The 24,906-nt window shown below is 38.1% G+C and overlaps 1 protein-coding gene across 1 annotated transcript in view; it reads left to right on the top strand.

Annotated features, from left to right (window-relative positions):
• The window catches only part of ephb1 (EPH receptor B1), a gene marked incomplete at its 5' end in the record, with an annotated part of 246,297 nt that overhangs the window by 5,307 nt on the left and 216,084 nt on the right, over nucleotides 1-24,906 (top strand). The gene's annotated exons all lie outside the window — the stretch shown is intronic.

The following is a 24,906-nucleotide window of genomic DNA, read 5'->3' as shown; positions in this document are numbered from 1 at the left end:
AGCTGAGCATTAATGATGGTGCAGGTTGGATTATGCTGGTTAGTGCTGATCCAGGCTGGTTGATGCTGGCTTGATGTGAAGTAGATGAATAATTTTGTTCCCAGGTTGGTTTTTGCAAGCTAGTGATGGTTTGGTGTAGGGGTGTCGCAAAGTACTGGTATCGATCATAACTGATACTGTAGATGTTAGATATTGATATTGATTTTGTTAATACCACACTTACAATAATATCTTAACTAATTAAGTGCCAGTAGCAATCTGGTTGACTCTCCAGCATAGTAGGGGGCGCTATTGCACCTTGACATTAAAGGTCCCGTTCTATGCCCCTTTTCACAAGATGTAAAATAAGTCTCTGATGTCCCCAGAGTGTGTATGTGAAGTTTGAGCTCAAAATACCCAACATATCATTTTTTACAGCATGTTTAAATTGACATTTTTTGGGGCTCAGAAAAACGAGCCGTTTCAGTGTGTTCCCTTTAAATGCAAATGAGGTGCTGCTGGACGACACAGGGGGCGGAGCTTCATGAGCTCGTGCTCAGTCTGTCAGGAAAAATTCATCTCACGAAATGATGATAATATCAGAAACTCTCAGTAACGGCGTTCATTTCGAGTCGGACAATAATGAGTCAGATTGCTGTATAGAGATGAAACAGGTATGGTTTAGTAGTTTAATTACGGTTATTATAACGTATTTGTCATGTGCTTGTAGGCTATGTATCCATTATTTATTAATAGCCTACAAGTCTGCTGTCTGAATGATGATCAAACATACTGATGAGTTTAATAAAGTTTATTGTACATCACACAAAAGATGAAGCGTCAGTTTTACTTTAGAAAATCACCGTAAGAGCTGAGTAAACACAGTAGGCTAAGTTATAAGAAGTGCGCAAGTAGCCAGTAGAGTTGAGGGAGCATTCCTGTGGGCGGAGGTTAGTCAAGAAACGGTTCTGGTGATGTCACTAATGCAGGATGTAGAGAGGTGTAGTCCAATCGAGCCGTTTTTTGTAGTCAACTTCTGTTAAATAAAATATCTCGCTTGGCATTGAACTTTGAGCTTTATAATTTTACAGATATTATTTATGCTCTAACAGCAACATTACACACTAACTAAAGTTTGAAACTTGGAATCGCATGCAACGGGACCTTTAATAATAAAATGCAACTTTTGAGTGAGATTTATTTATTTATTTTTTGGAATGAAAACACACAAATAAAGTTAGCCTATGAAGCTAGTTAATCAAAGAAGTTTTGTTGGTTAAGATGTGACACCAGCATCCAAAACACAGCATATACTGGTGACCAGCTAACAGGGTAGTTTGGGTTGTCATAAATCAGATTGAAGTATCCAGGTGTTTCGATCTATGTATTTGTGCTCACACACTCTTCCTGCTGCAGTTTTGGACCCTGATAAATTGCTTCAGGGCATCTGGGTGATGCAGCTCACCGAGACCATCTTCGGTCCTTCGAGATCTCTCTCTGGACTCTCCAGACACGGCAGCCAGATGGTGGATGGGGTGTGTGTTTGTGTGTTGGTGTGTGGCATCACAGTGGGACAGGCAGACCTCAAAGCCCTGCTGGTTTCATGTCTTTTATGGGTTTCTGATTTTCCTGTCTCACTTCACGCTCTGTGGCTTTTTCAGCATCACTAGATTGGCAAATGAGGTCTGAAATGGCCTCGTTAAACCAAACGGGCAAGTGTTTGTACACATTTAGAACTGTGATGAATGGCGAACGTCCCCAAAAAACACATTCGGACCAGCTGATTAAAGGTAACTGCGAACTTGTCTTAGAAGAATTAAGTTGGTTATGAGAAAATATTCTACTTGGTTTGATAATGTTATCTAATGCAATAATTGACGTGTTTGTGTTCTTAGGAGATAATTATCTTGTGTCAATTATCAGGTTATCCATTTAGAAGTTGGGCTAAAGAACTATAATAAACAGCTGGAAAGCAGTGCAACTCTATCCCACTGAACCATGAGTTTAGACTTTAAAATAGCCATAAAAATCAGTCCCCTCTGAAAGTGCTGCGCTGTCTATTTGGATTTATGGTTCTGCGTCACACAATACCACCCCCACCCTCCAAAAAACATTTTATCGGATGATTTAAAAGTCACCTGGTTGGGGGCAGAGCGAATATATGTAAGTGCAATCAGCAGAAAGAGCTAGAACACCATTTTTTTCTCTTTCTCTTCCTCTTTCTCTGTGTGAGACTGGTCAAATGGCGCATTGGGAAAGTGGCCCCGTCAGCAGATATGGGATCCTCCCCAGTGTGTCCGGAGGAGAGATTGTGGCAGGGTGAATTGATTATTGTGGTATGTTTCCAAAGGTTGTTAAGGCCAAGCTTCAGGCCTACTTAAAGGGATAGTTCACCCAAAAAATTATTGATGTGCTTTTGCCGTAGGTCGACTTGCGTACGGCCGTCTGCCGTAAGCTAGTTATTTTAGTCGATAAAGTTTTAAATATGGATATTTTTCTTACACAAACTCATCGCTTCGCTTCAGAAGGCCTTTATTAACCCCCGCAGAGCCGCTTCGAACACTTTTATCACAGATTGATGCGCTTTGATGGACTTCCAAAAGAATATACCCATTGACTTTAGGTCATATATAGCCAGGACATTTTTTAACTCCGATTGTATTTGTCTGAAAGAAGAATGTCATATACACCTAGGATGGCTTCAGGGTGAGTAAAGCATGGGCTAATTTAAATTTTTGGCCGAACGATCCCTTTAACACCCGCCAACCGGCCAAATGCCGCTGGATTTCAGTGGTGGCATGTAATGCGGTCACTCCTAGCCACGTTTTATTTAACATACATTTTTCAACTCTATTCTTTTAAAAAGGCATCTGAAATAATAAACTAAGTATAATGTAGAGTAGTCAAAAATAATAATTTTTCGATACCAATTCTGAAATATCTGAAACTGTTCTGCAGGTTACACAATACCAGCTGCGCATTCTCGCTCTTTAATCTCTCCCGCCAGCAAGTTGACACACAAACCGGCGTCCCTTTACTCACTCTTTTCATTTGCTCTGGATGAATATTGTTGGTGTTACAGGGCGTGAATTTCGGCGAGGGATTGCGCCAGATTTTGTGCTCACACCCAAAGTGCGCGGACATAAAGACAAGTATATTGGCTATAAACAGTGTAATGGGTCCGTGCGTCAGGTCTTAAAGTGACATCAGCCTAATATACTGGCTGCCAAATTATGAGATAATATAAAAAATATCTATATGGCAATATTTCCCTATGGTAACGATGTCAAAATTGTGGCCAGTGAAAATGCTGAGTGGCTAGTAACTTAATGCAGCCACAGTGGCTGGTGAGCAAACAAGTTAAGCTCAAGTCCTGCCTTACTGACTGCAAACCTTTGAATGGTAGTGTGTTTTTATGTATAATACTAGCTGGAGATTTTACAGCAGCGGCTCTACTTTGTCTGGGAGATGATGCCATATGGTGTAAAACGTTAGCTACTGATTTGTTTATGATTTTCAACCTATTCTAACTGATGCTTCAAGACTCTCACAGATCAGCTGGTGTTTGCTTCGGATAACACTTTCTCTATATAAATCATTGTTGCCTTCGTAAGTTGCTTTGGACAGAAGCATCTGCAAAATGAGTAAATGTACTGTAGATAGCTTGGTGGCATATTTACTCTAGCATAACGACAAAGAATGGTTGTATAATGTGAGAAGCCATCGTTATGTGCCCTGCATCAAGGTTTGGGACACCATGAGGGAGAGTAAATGATGACAGAATTTAAATTTTCAAGTAAACTATTACTTTATTACTTTAAACTCCCAAACTTCCCCCAGCACCTCACAAAAGCCTGTTATCGTCGTGGGGTCTGTTTTGACTGGGACTGTTTTTTCTCATTGTCTTCTTTCTTTCCTTGCACTGTCATTTTTTTGAAAGGAAAGAGGCGTTTTAATTAAAACTTGAGGCGGCACAGGCAGCAACAGAGAGTTCTGCTTCCTGCCCAGAGCGCAGCCAATAATTGGTTCTGTTCACTCTCCCTCTCCCGCTGTATACTCGGTTAAATCGATGCAGTTGTTCAGTTTGTTGGTCTTTTTTTTCCCCGTCGTCTTTTCATTTGCTACCCCCCACTTTCCGCCTCTCCAAACAGAGGTGAAACCCGAGTCCATGTCTGTGTTTGGGTTGCAGACGGAGAGGCTGTAAAGATCTGGATCTATGAAAGACGGGCTTGAGTTTAAGGAGCCTGAGAAACAAAGCAGCTCATTTATTACTCTCTTAATGAAAGCTGCTTCCAGTGCTCTGCCATAATGGTTTAATTTCACCTCTCGAGCCCCTGGATTAGTCCATGAGGCACAGGAACACTGGGGCGGAGAGAGATGAAGGGGCTGCTGGGTTGATTTTAGAGTTCTCAGTCACTCTCCCAGAAACCTTTTCAGCCATTGAGCTGTTAACATATTCTTTTTATGGTTGTTATTGAAGCAAAAACAAGCTTTTGTTCCAGAATATTACCAGTAACTTGGTGCTGCATTTCAAGTCATCACGGTCTCAAGTCAGTTTATTTTTATACACATATTTAGCGCTCACACAGACAGTACAAATTCAAGTCCAGCTTGCAACATCATTTTCTGTCCTCTTTTTATACTATTCTATGAAAAAGCAAAAAATAAGAGAACTTTTTTTCTGAAGAAAATCAATTGGCATTTTCAGTGATAGCATGATGCTAGTGGCAGGGCTTTGGTGTCTGGTTGCTAGGGTGTTGTGTTTGGTTGCCAGGGTTTTGGTATGTGTTTGCCAATAGAGAGCATTAGCACCCGCCCCTTTTTCAGCGGCGCTGGTTCCAGAAGTATTTTTTCCCCATAGGGATTTAAAAAAAGTCTTTGTTAAAGACTTATAAGCCATGAACCAAGCCAGTCAGCTACAAGGTGAATCATAACATTGCAAACTTTGATTTGAAGCAAAAAGTTCTTGAAAATCAGACGAAAATACAAAGGTACAAGTGTACTTAACGGCTTTAGTAAGGGAAAGAACTACAATCCCACGAAGCATTGTGAACAGCATAATCTAATTAAAAATGATGGAGAATCATAAAACTACTCATTTAGCCTACAAATGTTGATTATATAAAAACAATATATTTTAAGTTTATTGCAAAATATATGCAAATATTTAAGTATTTTGAGAGTGTAGAGAGATCAACTAGATTACGCTATTCGCAGTGCTTTATGTGAGTGGGCGGAGCTAACAAGATCTTTTGGTTTGTTGCTTTTTTCAACTCTCTGATTGGTGTAATTTTCTGTACAGCATCATGGGTAATGCGGTTTTTTTTTTATTATTTTTTTTTTTCAGGAATTCCTCTGTTAAACACGATTATTTTAAAAAATAAGCTGAAATTATGAGGGATGACATCTTCAGCAGGAGCAAATACCAGACCTCATAGCTCACAGCAAGTCTGTTTTTAAAGGTTTACAAGTTACCATTCAAAATCAATTTCCCTATTGAGAAAATGAATGTAATTTTAATTTCCGGAAACCGACTGTTGCACTCTATAGGGATGTACAATACCAGTACTGTGTCATAATTATTAGCAAATATTAGACATATTAATTTATTAGTATCTGTCAATATTGGATATTTAATTGTGCATTCTCATTATTTTTTACATTAAGTTTACCATCGTCCAATGCAAAGTTAATCTTTAAAAACAACTATTTAATAACAGTCAAATGTAATCTAATTACCAAATCGCATTTTTTAATACTGTACATTATGTTGCAATGCCTAAATTCACAATTTCAGAGGTATTTTATCCAGCTAATAAATGCTAAAAACATTGACAATCAGAATCCATCCTGCTGTTACAAGTTCGAGCCTTTCAAATGACAGACAAGCACGCACTTCGAATAAGCAGAATGACATCGTCCGCTGGACGCTAATATAGTTAGCTATCTTTATAGCTATCTTTGCAGTTATTGCTGTGAACGGGGCTTTAGGATTCATTCAAATCCTTAGCCCTTAATGTTAGCAATAAACATAGTGCTTCCACTTTAATGAGAGAAAAACAAAAAAAAACCTCATTAGCGTGGTGAATTCAACATCCTGTACATGACACAGTGTTTTCTGCATCATGTATCACCAGTACCGTGTGACTGAACATGACGTTTCCGCCTCAACTTCACTGATTTTAAACTGCTCACCACACGCAATCAGCTCACCTCAGAAAATCAAGGTTCGGGTCAGCGGGAGGGCTGACTAATGTTATTAGATCATTAATATTTCATCAAAAAGCAGTTTGTCAGGTGTTATTTTTACTGTGGCTGTCAGGGTAATATCTCTGATGTGTGGAGAGGCAATGCAGAGGCAGTGCAGTTGATTGGGCCTCCTCTTGCTCTCTTTCTCTCTCATTAAGACTGAGTTATGACCTCTTTGCCTATGCAGAATCATCACAAACCCATATTTCACTGTGCTCTCGCCATAAGTGTAATCTCCAGCTTAGGCAGAAAACGGCCGTGCAGGAAAGGATGAAAGAGTTGAAAGAAATAAAAGAAAACGAGGCAAAGAGATCCTGAATGTTAAAATGGATGGTTGAGGGGTGGCTTTATTCTTCTGTATGTGTTTTTGTGTTATAGCTTCCTGTATACGTTGAGTTTTCTATTCCGGCCAGTGTGTGTGTGTTTCTGAAAAGGGAGGGCTTGAAGGTAATTAAGTATTGATTTCTAGGCATGCAGGGTGATGGGAAATAGGCGACTTGGCCCTAAATACAGCAGGTTGCCAGATTGGGGGTGTCTGGACTGCGGTGTGCTATTGAGGTGAGCATGGCTTCCAGCCAGAGCGGCTGCTGCCTCATCATTATAGCAGATTAATTAGCAGCTTTTGCCCATGTGGTCGACCCAACACCTTGATTCTATTGCCTCCATGAGCTTTTTTTTATTACAAACTGACTGATGGGAATGCTTGTAGGTTGGATGGATCATTTCATAGAAAGAGAAAAAGATAGGCTTGCTCACTTTACCTGTAAAAATCTGGTAATTTTGGAAATACAAAAGTTAGAAATGTAACAGACTTAAAATATACTTTCTTGTAGTTGTTGAACTAAAAAAAAAAAAAAAGACGAAAATTTGCTTTTTAAATAAATGCTATTTTTTAAACTTTCTATTTATCAAAGTATCCCATTTCCCCCAAAAATATTAAGCTGCACAACTATATATTCATTCAGTAGTCATATATTGTGTGTGTGTGTGTGTGTGTGTGTGTGTGTGTGTGTGTGTGTGTGTGTGTGTGTGTGTGTGTGTGTGTGTGTGTGTATGTATGTATGTACAGTATATGGATATGGAAAAAAAGTCATGGAAATATCATATAGTATTCATAGATATATAGATATATTCATAGATATATATAGATTCATATATATATATATATAGATATATTCATATATATATATATATATATATATATATATGAATATTCATATATACTGTGTGTGTGTATAATATATATACATATACAGTATATATGCATATTCATATAGGCCTATATATAGCCTATATATATATATATATGAATATTCATATATACTGTATATATATATATATATATATATATATATATATATATACACACACACACACACACACACACACACACACACACACACACACACACACACACACACACACACACACACACACACACACACACACACACACACACACACACACACACACACACACACACACACACATATATATATATATATATGAATACTATATGATATTTCCATTACTTTTTTCCTCATGAATAACACTGATGAGAAGAACATCTGTGAAAAAAAAAATGAAAAAAAATGACAGTTTAACTTTAAGAGGACGTTCCCCTATAATAGGGGGATTTTGATTTGCTATGCAGGAACCAGCGACTCAATGACATTAATTATTCAACTTCCTGTAAGCCTAATAATAAATCAAAAAACAACAACAACAAAGCTAGCCAGAAGATCATACAGTCTAGTTGGGGATCGTGGAGATCCACCACACAGATCAAGATCATTCTAGTAATTTACGGAATACACTTTGAGGCCGTTTCCTATGCATTCATCTTTTGATGCATTGGTGTATGGTACTCCTCCTATTTTTCAAACAGTCAGTTTAAGTTGTTTAGAAACAAACCCACATGCAGACACACCATTTTTCAGCTTTGCCCGCTCCGAGCCATTCATTTTTCCTGGGAGACGTTGCGATTGCTATAATTGGCCATAGTGGAATGCCCATCTATAGTCCTGCAGGTCTGCCACAGGCTATCAGCCATCTGGGCTTTTATGACGCTGATCTTGTATCATCTCCGGGGGCTGTGGATTTCATGCCCATTGGCACTCTCGCTCGTATCTAGACACAAATCTGTTCACTTTTACAGCAGTAGTTTCTATGCGGCGAGTGGGTGGTCGGTGAGTGACCATAAAGTCAGGTTAGTATCCTGCTTCAGCCAAACAGGAGCCAAAGCACCAGTGTGCATCTAAAAGTGGTCACAGTTGTTAAACAGAATCTGTTTGCATGGATTATCTGGACAATTGCAGTCGTTCACTCGTTAAAAAAATTCATTAAGAGGGAGTCACTGCTAAACAGACTTTGGGGAAAATGAGATGGAATTAGCAGAGGAATTAATTAAATCTTCAGGTGTAACATGATAAAAAATAAATGTGAATGGACAGTTTGCCAGTTGCTTAATTTTCTTTATTTTGGATTCTATTCTATTCTATTCTATTCTATTCTATTCTATTCTATTCTATTCTATTCTATTCTATTCTATTCTATTCTATTCTATTCTGTTATTTTAGTATTATATATATATATATATATATATATATATATATATATATATATATATATATATATATATATATATATATATATATATATATATATATATATATATATATATATATAATATGGGCATTTTAGCCATTTTTGCATTAATGTAAAATAAATTGCTTTAGTATAATCTATATTTTTAAATCAATAGTTTCATATTTCTCCATTGCTCTCCATTGTTTTTAATTTGATTGTCATTTGCAATGCCTCAATGCCTCATGGGACAGAAGTTCTTTCCCTCATTAAAGCCAGTGTGTGCATGCATTTCCCCTGATTTTCAAATATGTTTTGCTTCAAATAGATAATGTAATGTTGTGATTCTAAGCTTTTGGTTTGGTGTATGGCTTATAACTCTTTAATGACGTCTTTTTAAAAATCCCTACAGGAAAAATTCTTACCATTAGGCGGGCACTGTTGCACTCTTCTTCTGCGTCCAAAATCTAATACTTTCCTACTATTTAGAATGCAAAAAAACAACAACAATACGCCAAAAGATTAGTATGTCCAAATACACATTCTAAAAAACAATTAGCAAAAAGTCCCCGGAAAACCTAGGCTACTATATCCGTCAGGATTCTGAAGTGTGCATTTGATGGACACTTCACTGTCCCATTAGGCCACGGGAGAGGATTTATGAATAGAAGTAAAGCGACGCAACTGATGCTGGTGGGACATGTGACAGTAACAACATGACAGATGTAGTACATCCGAATTTCATTCACACTATCACACTCATTCATACTAGAGTGTACTTTTTTAACGATCGCGACATAAATTCAAATGTACCTACTCAAACAGCATGTGATTTCGGACTCAAGGTGCATCTTTTTTTATCACAATTTCATTGCACTAGTGCAAAAACAACAACTCCTGTCTATGTTGGGAAGTGAAAAAGTGGTTGAGGATAGGATCAGTTATCTAAAATAAACAAATATCCAAATTGTTTAAATGTCATCACTCTAATAAACAGAATGATGCAGTGGTGACAGTCATCCGTTGCCTTAAACGAAAAGCAAGATCCCCAGCAGCCATTTCTGCTGCATTGATTCAAACTCTGAGATAATTTCCCACAGTGGGACGTTGGTCCCTTTGTCTCGTCTGCCTCCCTGGTCGGTCTAACAAGGCGGTGTGATGAGGCGTATGTGCGCGATGCTTCAATCAGGCATGTGCGCCATTGTTCCTGGCTTATCTGAATATGAAAGTGTCACGGCAGGAGATGGGGTGAGACAGAAATGAAGGATGGAGAACAAGACTGAAAGATGTCTGAGAAATTCCACCTCCGGCTCAAGTACTTCCCCTGAGACACAAACTTCCATGTTCTAACAAGCGGCACAGCGGTGGCTGCCTGATGTCCACAGACAGGTGGACACACACACACAAACCGTCTCGCAGTCTAATGGGGCCAGCGTTCGCTCAGATCATTATCTGTATCTCGCATCCTCTTATATTCCTCCTTTTTTTTTTCCCAAGCTGTTGCCATGTCCGTCCTCTCGGCTGAAAGTTATTAAAACTGCTGTCTTTTGATCTGAGCTTCACTCGTTGTTATTCTCCAACTCCCTCTACACTGGAGGTGAAAGCTGATTTCGCTCCTGCCAGTGTCTCTCTCTCTCTCTCTCTCTCTCTCTCTCTCTCTCTCTCTCTCTCTCTCTCTCTCTCTCTCTCTCTCTCTCTCTCTCTCTCTCTCTCTCTCTCCCCATTTTTTTCATCCTCTGTTTTCTGAAAAGCTACTGAATCTGCTCAGCAAAGGCGCTGACTGGAGAGTGCGGGAGTGTGGTAATGAGGTTCCCATGGCGATGTGTTTTGGAGCGGGGGGGTCAGCCCCACTGGTTTGTCCAAGCAGCAAGACGTTCACACTATTTCCACATAAGTATCAGACACAGCCCAGTCTCTCAGAGAGTTTCTGGAGTCGTTCTCTTCTCTTTTGCGCTCTCTCTCTCTTCTTGAATTTTTTTTTTTTCTATGATTATTTTTCTTCTTTCCTGACATTTGAAGCTAGATTTTTATGTTTCATGAAGAAAATGTGAGTGGTGTTTGCCCATGTAAAAAATCACTACCAGCATCAAATTACCTAATAAAAAACGAACAAAAAACAAAAGTCAGTATGGACGCTACAGATTACAACGTTAGATGAGTTAGATGTGAGTGGTGCAGTTGTTTTATCTGTGCTGATGAGTCAAATATTGAGGCCATTGTTATGCGTGTTCAGGATCATTTACCTTTGTATTGTATTTTATTGCAACACTGGTAGATATACAGCTTCAGTTTCATTTGCAACGCATCATACACTTCGATGTGTTCTAATATCGGCTCAAAATATCAAACATGTTTGAGATATCCTCCGATTGGATGGAATAATAGTCTGAAACTAAAAAATCTGAGTCTGTGCCGATCATACAGTGTGAATTTTTCTTTGTTGTTTTTTGTGTGTGAAATTTGTCAACTCCGACTGCCCAAATCTAATCTGCAGTTTAGCACAGGCTTTCGCCAACTATTGTTGACTCATCTTCATTGCAAATCGGGGTAAAAATCTGAGCAAAAGTTGTGTTTTCCAGCCTTTAATCTGGAAAAGTTCCTTGTTCTTAAAAGGATAGTTCACCTAAACAGTTTCATAAAAAGATATTTTAAAGAATATGGGTTGACTCCATCCAAAATTCTATGGAAATCAATGGGGTGCATCAATTGTTTGGTTACCGACATTCTTCAAAATATCTTCTTTTGTGTTCAGCAGAAGAAAGACATTCATATAGGTTTGGAACAACTTGAGAGTGAGTAAATTATGACAGAATTTTCATTTTTGGGTGAACTATCCCTTTAAGACGGTTCTTGTATTGCATCAGGTTGTAAACTCGTTCTTGCTTTTAATTGGAGCCTCTATTTCTAAGACTGGAAGCTGTTATTGCTTCAGACTGTTTCTGGCTGCTGGACATTTCATCCAGTGTCTTGTTAGCTGTGACTGTATCTGAGCCCTGGGTCTCCCACTGGCTTTCAACCCAGATACCTGGCCTCCCATGCATCACAGCAACACCTGTTTTACCTCGTGGAGTCATGGAAAGGTTGAGCTCTGAAAATAGCTCGCCCCAGTTTTTTCTTCTTTAATGTGTAAATGAAGCTCTTAGGTGAGCTCTTAGGTTTTTCTTTAGGCTTTTTCTCAGTCTCAGTAACCAGACAATTCTGGAGTCACATGACAATTTTTTATTTTTAATCCAAATAGATCTGTGAGGCTTTTGAGGTTTTGTGATAAAACGGGTTAAAATAGTGGTCTGGCTTTCGGTCTGTGTGTAAACAAGCTAGATTAGTTTTTATGTTGATCAGTTCCTTGCTGTCTGTGGTCCTCCTTGAAGTCACTAAAATGACTTGCAGCTGAAATGTGTGGTGTATTAAAGCTACAATATGTAATTTTTTTTCCCGCTGCTAACCTCTTACATTAACAAAGACGTAGGTTGATGACGCATAAGCGGAATTATGGAACTTGCCGTCATACCGAAGGATCTAATAATGTTTATGGAAGAGTGAATACATTGATGTTTTTAAAATGACTGTGGTATGAAGCAGGGCACGATTGCTAATGAGAGACCGATATCAGCGCCACACACGAGTCCTGCAGAGGAATAAGGACATTTCATTCTACCGAACTACCCGCAAGTGCTGAATTCCTACTCACACAGGTCAGTTTATAAGACGAATGAAGCTTGTGAGGTAACGCAGCGCTGTTTCACTTGGTCTACACTATCACACTAAACTGCATGTGAGTGTGTTGAAAGTTATAATGTTATTCTATGTGTTAGTTTGTCTGTATGAGACTATCAGTAAGCAAGATCAACATTAGAATAACATAAAGATCATATTCTAACATTTCTTCATGTTGAGCTATATAATATTGATTAGTTTTATGTACATTTGCTCACCTGTCTAATAAAGTGCATGCAGGAGCGGCGTCTCTGTCAAGTCGAAGTTTGTCACGGACGTGGAGCTCTCGGCATCTCGAAAACGCCACGCTGTTATTGATCCTCGTTTTAGTTCTCCTTTTGTCCCAAAGTCTGCTTGCCATGGTCCATAATGTTTGAACGAAACAACAACAGCGTGAGTGCCGCTAGACGTAACGCAGATGTCCACGTCTGTCGCCATGGTTACTATGGCAGTACGAGCGGAAACCAGGGATAACGCGGATATTTCAAGTGAACATGGATGAGCCATTATTTTAAATTGGAATTTCTTTGAAATTAAAAATCTTTGGGAACTTTGGGGATATTTTAAGTACACAACTGCAGGAAATATATCACTGTGCAAGTGAGTTTTGGATATTTTATTACAGATATCTTACATATTGTAGCTTTAAGCAACAGAAACACAATTTCACTCTGAAACACTAAAAAGAGCCTCAAAAGAGACGCCCTCTTGTCTGAGTGACATCTGCAATATCCTGCTGTCTATCACACACACTTTTATGTTGCTAAGCTGAATGTCATGAGCTCAGAGGATCCATGTTCAGGATTAGTGTCTAAGATAAACACACAGACTGTTTACTCTAAATGGTTGATGTGCTTGTTATTTATAGCATTTATCATCAATTTAAAGCATTGATTTAGTGAAGTTTCATTATATCTCTCTCATATGCAGTTAATTGTGATTTATTTTGATTCATTAATTGACACGTATTGTAATTAAAATGAATTAAATATCATGTAATTAAATCCTATTTTTTTTCCCATAAATTGTTGCTGTAATGCCAATGATGCCAAACTATTTCTTAAACACCATTTTTTTTCATGGGTATTTAATCTCATTTAATTTTTTCTTCTTGCTGTCTTAGAATAACGGTTATAATTTGATTAATTTGATCACTTTAATTTGATTAATCTGAACATCCTGTAATTAAAACGATTTAGATATTATGTTATTAAATTGATTGACAGCCCTAGTTTTTTTTCATACATTGCTGCTGTAATGCCAGTGAAGCCAAACTAACTTTTATACTTAAACATTTTTCTCATGGGTATAATTAATCTCATTTTGTTCTTTCTTCTTTTGTCGTCTTGGAATGATGGTTACAAACAGGGATTTTGTCATTTGAAAAATCAGTGCTGTGATTGTGATTTCCATACCACTATTCTCAGATCTGTGCATGTCTTGCATAAATATGAAAGTGAATGAAGACAATCATTTTGTTATGTGATGCGTGAACATCTGATGATCATGTTGTGTGGTCTTCATTTAGTACCTCTTTTGTTGGGCAATTTGCTTTCCGCTTATGTGTGGTTTGCAATTCAGTGACAGCTGGAGGGGAAAACATACTGATTTAAATAATAGCCTATATTGCATAAGCTTTACATTTACATGTGTTTTGAAGTAAAGCAAAAAGACACGTGAGTGTTTGCAGTGATTGAAAGGGTTAAAAGGTTGTTGTTGAGCACAAAACACCTATTAAACACCTGTTGAATCAATTCATTTAGGAAAACGACAGCAACATAAAAGACGCTTGTGTTTGATAAATATTAACATTTATGACTACTACTACTACTAAGCAGTTCTTCTGTCAAGTAATATAAATCAGTAGCCTTGCTGTAGGCTGTTTACGACATAACTTCACGCATTTTATGTACAACTGGTCTAGTCACAGTATCAGTGCACATAAATCAGCTATAACAGCTTCAAACATGACTTATCAATCAGATTTTAAAACCAGAACCATTCGTTTTGAATTATATTTGTTAGTATATTATTGCATTTAGCACTTATGCTAATAAAGTCTGCATGAAACGGAAGCTGCAATAGTCTTTTTTTTTTCTGTTGTGCTGTGATGCATGTGATGTAGCCTAAACATCACAGAGTAAAAGTTTATCATTTGCATCTGTTTCTAAGTCTTGCTCATTTAAAAGTTAAAGTAATTTTAAACTCTTCAAATGCAAGAAGAGGCGAAAGAGAACTCGATTCTGTACAGACAAAGTGACTTAAAGTGACAGCAGCCTAAAAATCATTGATGTTTATCAAACAACAAAACACGTTAACACAGATTCATCTATATTTAATTTATACAGTGAACACTATACAGTGTTATATTACTCTTAATTATTATATTTCTGTAAATGAATAGTACTGTTAAACCTCACTTTATTTGTAACTTTTTTCAGTTGTATTTATCTATGCTTGTAATTTGTGTATTTGTTCTTATTTTACTAATGACTGTTCATTTTGTTTTTAATAATGTTTGAACTTTATTAGTTAGGCTTATAGTTTTTTTTCTGTAGTATCGAATAAGTACTTAAAGTGTTCTTTCAGCAATAAATGGAAAGCAAAGTAACATTTTATTTATTTATTTATTATTTAATACTTTTTTTTCTGATCTGATAAACAATCCAGTCTGTAACTCAAAAAACCCTAATGTGATCTGTTGCACCCCTGTGGGTAATTGATTGGATGGTTGAGTGGTTGTGGTTTGCTATTGGTCGATCTCTTGTGTGAGTGAGAGGTTTTCCCACCCTCACACAAGTAAATATGTCATCAAAGAAGAGAAGAGATGGAGGGGAACTTATTTTGATTAAATATACAAGGGCACATGATTTAATGCACGGATAAATCATTAATAATAAATACAGCATTTTTCCATTTAAAAAAACTGTCCATTTTTGCACGATACTACCATAATACACTTTGTTATTTCAGAAACATGTAATGCAAATATTTTGAGCAGCTGTTTTAATCTTCTGACCTTGTCATAGTCCTTGAATGAACATAATCATGTCCTCCATGTTCTTTTTCTCTTGGCTGAAAGAGACGGAGGATTAGTTGGATTGTTGTTCCAGCCTGGTTGTTTTAGCACCTTTTGAAACACGAGTGTGTTGACCTTGGAGTCGCTCTCTTTTTTTCTCTCAACCATACTGAGTCCAACTGCAGCAAAGAGAGGCTTTATTCCAAATGATTGCAGGCTGTAAACATTTAATGCTGTCTTTATTACTTTTTCGATGCCATCTTTTAAAGACAGAAGGCCCTATATAGAGGAGCTCTCCAGCTGTCGAAAAGCTGCCCACACTGGCCACCACAGGAGAAATGACTAAAAACAATCCAAAGGGCACAGAAGGGAGAGACGGCGAGAGTTTGGTACCCCGCTGTTGGTTTGCTTTTACTGCGTGTCAGCGTGCAATTAGAAAGTCGCATTAGCAGAAAGTCTCTGTTTACCAAAAACACAAGCAGGCACCTCAGAGAGGCATAGAAATGTTTTACAAAACATTGTCATGCAGATTTTGCTACAGCGGTCGCCTGCTTGTGTTTTAGCGTGGCAAGTAGGCTTATAAAAATGCATCATATCGAATTGTTTCGTTCGATGAAAGGCTCTTGATTCCTGTGGTAAATGGAACAGAACCTGCTTGGAGAAAATGTTTTATTTAATGAACAACAAAATAATGATTTATTATACAGGTACGGTAGTGTTGGAAAAATGGGTTCTGCTTTACCAGGTGTTTCACAGTGAAACTCTTAGCAGCATGTAGATCAGGCAGTAAATGCCATGGTGTCAAAGGAAGAAAAATTGATTTGGATGTGCAGTCTGCTCTAGTAATCCAACTTAGGCTAATGATATAAATCAGCCGATGTGAACCTTGCATCACTTTTATTCATGAGTTTGACATTTAGAATCTGTTGCTGATGTGCTGTGTATTGATGCAAATCGCAGTGTTTTATTGGAATAATGTTTCACAGATAGCGAGGCTCAACCACAAGCGTTTTTCTACTGGTCCAGCCTGGCTAATAGTTCACTAGCCCCTTCACAGAACATTTGAGAAATTGTGAAGGATTTATATCTTTTATTTATAGAAACTGTATGTGAAATTATAGTATAGCCACATAATATTAGTGACGATTGACTAATTTGCCTAATAATGGATTTCTACGTTTTTTTTAGGAAATTGTATATGTAAGTTGCATGACCGTATTTAAATTGAATTTGCATCAACACTGTACATCACAGAAAACCAAATGTTGATTTTTTTTAGACACAAAAACATGATGAAAGATGCATGATCATCTCTTGCATTTCCACAAACAGAGACTGTGGAGTCTTGTGTAAACTTGTAAAGCTGTGGGAATCCTCTCAGACGCCCACAATCTGGATAGAAAAACCAGCTCTTTAATGCCAGTCATCATTCCCCTTTCTACAACTGTTGAATCCTCTGTCCATTGCCTTGACATCAGTGGCTCTTTAATGGATGTATGATGGGCTATAATCGGCAGAGGGAAGAGGTTTCAGAATTCAGAACAAAGTCACAGTGCAAGACTCTTTTTCAGACAGTCTTTTTTTTCTACAGTAAGTACTTTTTTGTGTCCTTGGCCCTTGGTGGAAGAGCAGAGAGGCTTTGTAACTGAATCCAGTCAGAAATGACAAAAAACAATGGATAAAAGCGTTTCGGGCTGGAATTTGGTTGATCTGTGGCTTTTCAGAGAGACAGGAAGGGCAGTTTTTTTTCTTGCAGAAATCTGATCTGAATATCCTTTCCATACTTCCATCACGATACAGACAGAAAGAACAACGGCCCCTAATACCAGGACCCGTTCACAAAGGTGATCCTGATGAAATGGACACCAGAGCGGAAATTATAGCGTAGCGACGAAAAGAGGAATGTAAAGGGAATCATTGATGGAATTGTACTGCAATTTAGGCAAGCAAATGAGCATTTTTCCCATGTAATGTAGTGAATGCCTTAATTATGTTAATGCCCTAATTCCACTCAATTGGATAATGGTTTCCAGTTGGCAAGCTCGTGAGTCATGTTAAACTGTGTGTGAAAGAGAGAAGATATGTCATCATTTATTTCCCCTCATTCCTTCCATCAAAGGCTTGAAACATACTCTATACGAATGTGTGATGTTAAAAAGCTATAGCTACTTAAATGTTGCGATTCAAAATTGTATGAAAGTACATATTGCATTTCGGCAAGGGTGCGCTGTAGCATAAACTTTTTTTTTTACCTCATTTAATGTGGATCAACAACACCTGAACAAGTTAAAATAAAAACTATCAACATGGACCTACTGGTAACGCAAGTGTTAAGTGTAGGCTATATGAGACCAGTGTTCATTTTTATTCATGCGTGTAAATTTAAACCACATTTTTAACATTTTGTATTTTAAATATAGCCTTGTTTATGTATATATATATATATATATATATAGTTCCAGTCAAAAGTTTGGAAACATTACTATTTTTAATGTTTTTGAAAGAAGTCTCTTATGCTCATCAAGCCTGCAGTTTAAAAAAAAAAAAAAAACAGTAATATTATGAAATATTATTACAATTTAAAATAATGGTTCTCTTTTTTAATATATTTCAATATGTAATTTATTTTTGTGATGCAAAGCTGAATTTTCATCAGCAAGTACTCCAGTCTTTGGTGTCTTATGATCCTTCAGAAATCATTCTAATGATTCTTCTTTTCAGTTGAAAAGAAACACAACAACGATTCTTTAAATCGGGCGCAGACAGAGATTATGTTCTACACCACTCAGATATATTGGGAATAATACGCGCGCGCTGGTATTCAGTGATATGTTTCGTTTTGAATTTGAGGTGGTAGAACGGATTAGTCGTGTGTTAACTAAACTTACCGAACTGTTACACCACACAGTCTACGTCGGACGGCTTAAATCCGAACCAAGTCCAAATAATGGATGTTGCACCAGCACCGATCTTTTACACCAGCTTTAACTTTCAGCCGTGTTTACTTAAGATGACGACGAATATGATGCGTTGCAGCCGGGTGTACCTCGCGGCCGCGGGTAGATTGCGTCATCATAGCTTGTGTAGCTTGAGCCAGCTCCCAACCCAACTTGGAGAATAGATTAACGGCGATATTTTTTTTATCGCGCGATAAGAGTCTCGCTGCGTTAACGCCGATAACGGCCCACCACTAATATATATATATATATATATATATATATATATATATATACACATACACGTATTTCCCTGTGTTTGTGTGTTTGCATAGAGTGATTCTGGCGACTAATTATTCACGTAGTGCAGCAGGTGTTTATTTGACCACTGGACATTATTATCAGCTCTTGCTGTAGTGGATAGGTCATCTAGTTTACCCGCAGTTAGCTCCACTCATCACCTGTCCATCCATATAATTCCATCTCTTGAGCGGCTGTGCCCCCTGGATGCTGAGGTTTCTCTGTCACCGTAACTAACTCCAGAAGTGGGCAATTAGCGAGTGACTAGCTGTGACTGGCTGCACTCCAAAGACCCGTGACCTCAGCCACGCTGCTCCACGTCTGACGGAAAAGTCAGCAGAGCGAGGGGTCGTCACGGGAAAGCAGTTACACAGCAAGCCTGACACCAAGCTTCGGCAGGGGGGTGTTTAGGAGGAGTGATTGAAGATGTGGCCAAAGATGTCATAGATGAGAGGACCAGGGAGACACAACCCTGTTGTATACTGTGCCACAGAAATGACAGACACTTTAATGCCTTTAGTTGTTATACAACATGTAGTGTCATTATCTAAACAGTTCTATTTCGTGTTTTGACAATAATATCCTCAAAATTTTGTCAATTTAGCTTACTCTGACTAAAATGGCATCTCATTTTCGTCAATAAAAAAAAAATTAATTGATGAATGCAAAATGTATCCTAATATTCAATCTTAATTTAAACATACATCATTTCACAAAATGAAATGAATTTTTTGTTTGTTTTGCTTTTGTTATTCATTGTTTTTGTTTTAACACGTTGTTATGGTGGAGCGTATTCACAATGCGACTTGCACATGGAATTTAGTTCAAGTTCTCTTATGATTTTGCATCATTTCATGCAGATGCAAGTTGTAATTTTAGGTTTCTGTATGTATATTTGATTAATCTCATATATACAGGATACGTTTGGCTGAGTTGATTAACTCGCTAACACAGTACATGAGTTTACCATTGTTCATTCACTCTTCAGCTTCAGGTCGCACAACTCAAGTTGGGCATTCCCTGACATTATTGATTATGACTTGAGCTTTTGAAGCAATCATATGCTTAATTTGAAAACATAGTTGTTTTATCCTTTCATTAATTAAAATTGTTCATTAACAAAGTTTTTTGATTTTGTCAACATCTGTATTTGGAATTTTGTTTGTTGCTTTATGCGGGAGAAATAGGCCTACCTCTTGATTCAAGGATGTGTTTTGCATTACGTTTAAATGCTTCGTCCTCTATTTGATTCCAAGAAACGGCTGCCGTTTTGCTCAGAAAGTTATGTAGAAGTGTGACGTGACTAGCATTGACAAGGACGATGTTACACCAAGTTCTTGTTCATATAATGAGCCATATCAAGCTGTTTTGTCAAAGTCTTTCCAGGCGCCACCTTTTCAGCGCCATCTCAAATGCAGTGTCTCCATAGAAGACGGTGTCACCTAACACTGATTTTCAGAGAGTTGGGGAAAGAAAAAAAACAGACCTAGCAGAACACATGGCTTCCATTTCCTTTTACTAAGATGCGCAAAAGAATCCAACAGTGTGACCTTGCAAGGATATCCAGTTCATTTTGCGACCACCAGTTCAGCGGAAAAGCAAACTGCACAACCGTGCAAATGGGCCCTTGTCCATATCAGATTAGCGTCTAATCACGATGTAACGCTTCTATTAGCAAGCTTTCTTTGCAGTCTTTTCAAGTTTAGGCTACTTGCTGGATCTGAGTGTGACAGTGGCTTTTATTGAGTCCCGTGCCTTATGTTGAACACTAGATGTGGCTTGTTTGGTTAGCGTTCACAGAGGACTGCTGACAGTAGCACAGGCGGTTTGAATTAGCATCTCATCCAACCCCAGGGGTAATGCAATGCGTGGCTGCTGATTGGTAAGAGCACAGTTCAGGGTTGGATAATTGAAACTGCATGCTTCCATCTTCCCATTCAGTCCCCCAGAGAGACGGAGCACTACACTCCTCGCATATGCTGGACAATGTTAGCATCGGGCTCCGTGCCAGGCTCATATCTCTCCTTAAGACGAAAGAAAATGAAAAAGAAAATGTTTGGCTCTGTCCTTGATGAGAGCAGGCCTTGCCAATCACAACTACGTCTTGTTCCATCTTTACAGCAATCAAGAACACATAGGCTAATTAGTGCAAAACCAGGTGAAGTTGGAGTTATTGCCTAGCCGTTTGCACATTTACCTCTTGAAATATTGGGGTATGAAGCTCATATAGGTGATGTTAGCTGTGACGTGAGACATCAACACAGACTTGTGTCCTTTCTTGATCCCGTTCCTCCTTGTCCTCGGTTAGTCTTAGTCAAATTGGCTAATATCAGGTGTGGGTTGTTAAACTGGCTGTCTTGTCATAGACTAGCTCAGAGTTGAATCCAGTCTCATCTGCTGTAGCTCAACCTGCCATGAACTGGCTGCCAGCCTGGTTTGCACTGGGATGAAGGAATCCTCGCAAGATGGCAGCTTTATTGGCAGAAAACGAATTTAATGAATACCTTCTGCTGGGGTCCTTCATTCCAGTGCCTCATTTTCCTTTCTGTTCCCTGTCGTTTGTTCTCTCTCTTTTCTGTTTCCCTCAGAAGTTGTCACCTTAGTGAGCGGCAAGAGATATAGCTGCTTTACTCTCCTACACGAGCAAATTACAGGCTTCTCTCCATGTGCAGCAGGAGACCTCCTGCCCGCTGCTTCTGCCCTGTGTGTAGCATTGTCATGCTAATGGAAACAGATCCGTCTGCTGCCGCGTGCAGATGTGTCTCGGGGGGGGAGTGGTCGGCATGTACGCCGTGGCCCTCGCTGCATCGTATGGGAAATCTGAGTCAGGTGAGGTGAGGCGAGACAAAAGAAAGGAAAACGCATGTGGTGTTCCTACAGGCACAAGTGTCTTTTTGTCCCTTGGAGATGGAGATTCAGCTTGCAGTTAAAAGCACGTTCTCACAGCTGACGTTTTATTGAAGAGGGAATGTTTGTTTGATTGAGGAATATTACATGTCTGTGAGTGTTTACCAAAAATTTTGAAACAAACCACAGGATTAAAGCTGTTTAATTTCCTCTTTTGAAGCTAATTTTTCGGTCTCAGTTGGCCACTGATACATCTACCACTGATAATACCTCGTAAATAAGAATGGAATGGTTTGTGCAGTGTTGTTGGAGTCGTGACCTATCGGTTAAGCCCAAAACATACTTCAGTTTTAACTTAGCTATCTGTAAAGTCTTTGTAAACTCTTTAAACTAGAGTTGTAGTTGTAGTTGTTGTTGCCATCTCCAGTAGTTTGTTGTTGTTTTTGTTCCATCTCCTCTGTTTCTTTGTAGACTGTGAAACAACGGGCCGAGACAGTTTTGCCACCTTGTGGACAAACTTTAAAAAGTAATAAATAGTAATAAAAAGTAGTAATTCAAGGCGCATGTGCGAGCTGAGCGAACAGAGTATGCACGGTTATAAAATTTGGTATTCGGTATTTCACGTCACATGCTCTGTACGCATACCTTGCATATGTGTAAGCAGTGTTGTCAAAAGTACCGACTTTGGTACCATGATGCTTTGAGCGCTGTTGATTGGAATCCACGCTCAGCAGCGCTCAATGCATCACATTTTAAAAATTTCATTATTGACTTTTGACAAGACTACCGAGATATGCTTTGGGTGCCGACATATTGAGATGAGGCTTGTCATATCCCAGTCCTACTCCCCCTCCCTCCCCTCCCTTTTCTTCCCATCATTTTATATTCTCTTTAGTATCCAATATAATAATAAACAGACCATGAAATAATGAAACAAATTTTATGTGGAGTCTCCTGTAGAGTTTTCCTTCTCTAGCTTTGCCATCAGGGTGAGAAACTGAGAGGAATGAACATCCTATCCATGTCTCTGGCAGGAGGTGAATGAGGAGCAGTTTGCTTCTGGTGGAAGGTAGTATAAAGGCGCTGTGGTTACAGCTTCATGCTCCTGGTTTCCACAGAGTTTCACGTGGAGCTATTGTGATGGAACCTGAAAATCAATCCTCTTCTCTCTTCGTGTACTTTGGGAAGGCAGAAAGGAATTTTTTCCCCTATTTTCATTATACATCTCCATTTCTTAGTCATGACTAGTCATGTTTAGAAACAAAGAATGCTATTGGAGGTCTGACCTATCCCCTGACACTACTACTACTACTAGTACTACTTCTTTGTTATTGTTATTTTAAATCTGTTTCTCTCTCTCTCTCTCTCTCTCTCTCTCTCTCTCTCTCTCTCTCTCTCTCTCTCTCTCTCTCTCTCTCTCTCTCTCTCTCTCTCTCTATCTATCTATCTATATATCTATATCTCTCTCTCTATATATATCTCTCTCTCTATATAATAAATAAGTTATTTTTTATTAAAAAATGTATAAGGTAGGATTTGGAGCGATTTTAACAGCTCACAAGGTGCGTGGAAGCAGACAATATAAAAAAGTGCAACACTTGTAGTGGTGAGGGGAGCTTTAATAAATGTAAAAAATTACCAACAGACAAAATGCATGCACATTTCATGAAAACATCTCCATACTGTGTTATTTCATACAAAAGAAATTAACAACAGCTGTCAAGCTCCACTCAAGACGTCACACTTATTGGTTAAAAGGTTAATGATCAAGATCATTCATTTTTTAAACAAAATGTTTATAGTACAAAATTCTTATTTAGGATGTCCCGATCAAGTTTTTTGTGCCCCCGATGCCATCCGATCCAATCTGAGTCATTTATATATTGAATATCTGACGATACTCGATCTGATACTTGTATTTTCCCAGTGCTTGGTGCTAATCCAGTACATTTAAAGTTATTAAAGTCAATCCAATACAGGGATGATTTCTCAGGGGCAGGAGCTCAAATGTAAAAAAAGGAGCATCAATCACTACGAATCATTTCAATATAACAATAAATAATAACAGCCCATAGCAACATGTTATGGCAACAACATCTCAGATAGTCTGACAGCAGATAAAAATAGACTAGTAAATAAATGATTTGTTACAAAAGTGTGCATGCTAAACACGGAAGCTCAAACGTGCATGTGTGATGCCCTAGAACACACCTCATTGGTTCTCTGAGCCTAGGCAAAACATTAATTGTTTATTAATTTGACATTTTTGTCCATTTGTCTGTGGTGATTTTTTTTTTAAATAACATATTTGTTCTTTTTACTTGTTTACTTGTCTAAGCAGCAGCAATAAGATAAACTAGTGAACGCTGAGCGTGGGCAACACATTAATTGTTTATTAGTTTGAGGTTTCTGCCCGTGGTACGTCTCTGCACCAACAAGTCAAGTCAAGTCAAGTCAAGTTTATTTATATAGCGCTTTTCACAACACAGGTTGTATCAAAGCAGCTTCACAGTAATAAATTAGAACAATACATCAATGTTTGTTTCTAGTGGAACATCTACGTTTGGTAATGCTGATCAATAGTATCGTTGATTGATTATTAACACACTCTGTCAATTTGGATAATTTAGCGTTTTCATCTGGCCGTGATGAAATATAGATTTGAGTGTCATCAGCATAACAATGGAAACTAATTCCATGTTTCCTTATAATATTTCCAAGTGGCAGCATATATATTGAGAATAATAGAGGGCCTAACACAGATCCCTGCGGCACTCCATAGTTTACTGGAGTTATGATAGATTTTTCTCCATTTAAATAAACAAAATGGTAGCGTTCAGATAAATACGATCTAAACCAGCTTAATGCTTGTCCTTGAACACCAGTATAATTTTGTAGTCGATCTAAGAGTATTGTATGATCTATAGTATCGAACGCAGCACTAAGATCAAGTAAAACTAATATTGAGATACAGCCTTGGTCAGAAGCTAAAAGTAAATCATTTGTGATTTTAACGAGCGCAGTTTCAGTGCTATGATGCGGCCTGAACCCAGACTGAAACTTTTCATAGGTGTCATTTTCTTGTAAGAAAGAGCCCAGTTGAGCGGACACAACTTTTTCTAGTATTTTAGACATAAAAGGTAGATTTGAAATGGGTCTATAATTTACTAGATTATTCGGATCTAATTGTGGTTTCTTAATGAGAGGTTTTATAACTGCCAGTTTAAATGTTTTTGGAACATAACCTAAAGATAAAGACGAGTTAATAATATTGAG

Source organism: Scardinius erythrophthalmus (genome assembly GCF_964197995.2).
Source record: "Scardinius erythrophthalmus genome assembly, chromosome: 9".
Classification (NCBI taxonomy): domain Eukaryota; kingdom Metazoa; phylum Chordata; class Actinopteri; order Cypriniformes; family Leuciscidae; genus Scardinius; species Scardinius erythrophthalmus.
This window is presented reverse-complemented; position numbering and strand designations above follow the sequence as displayed.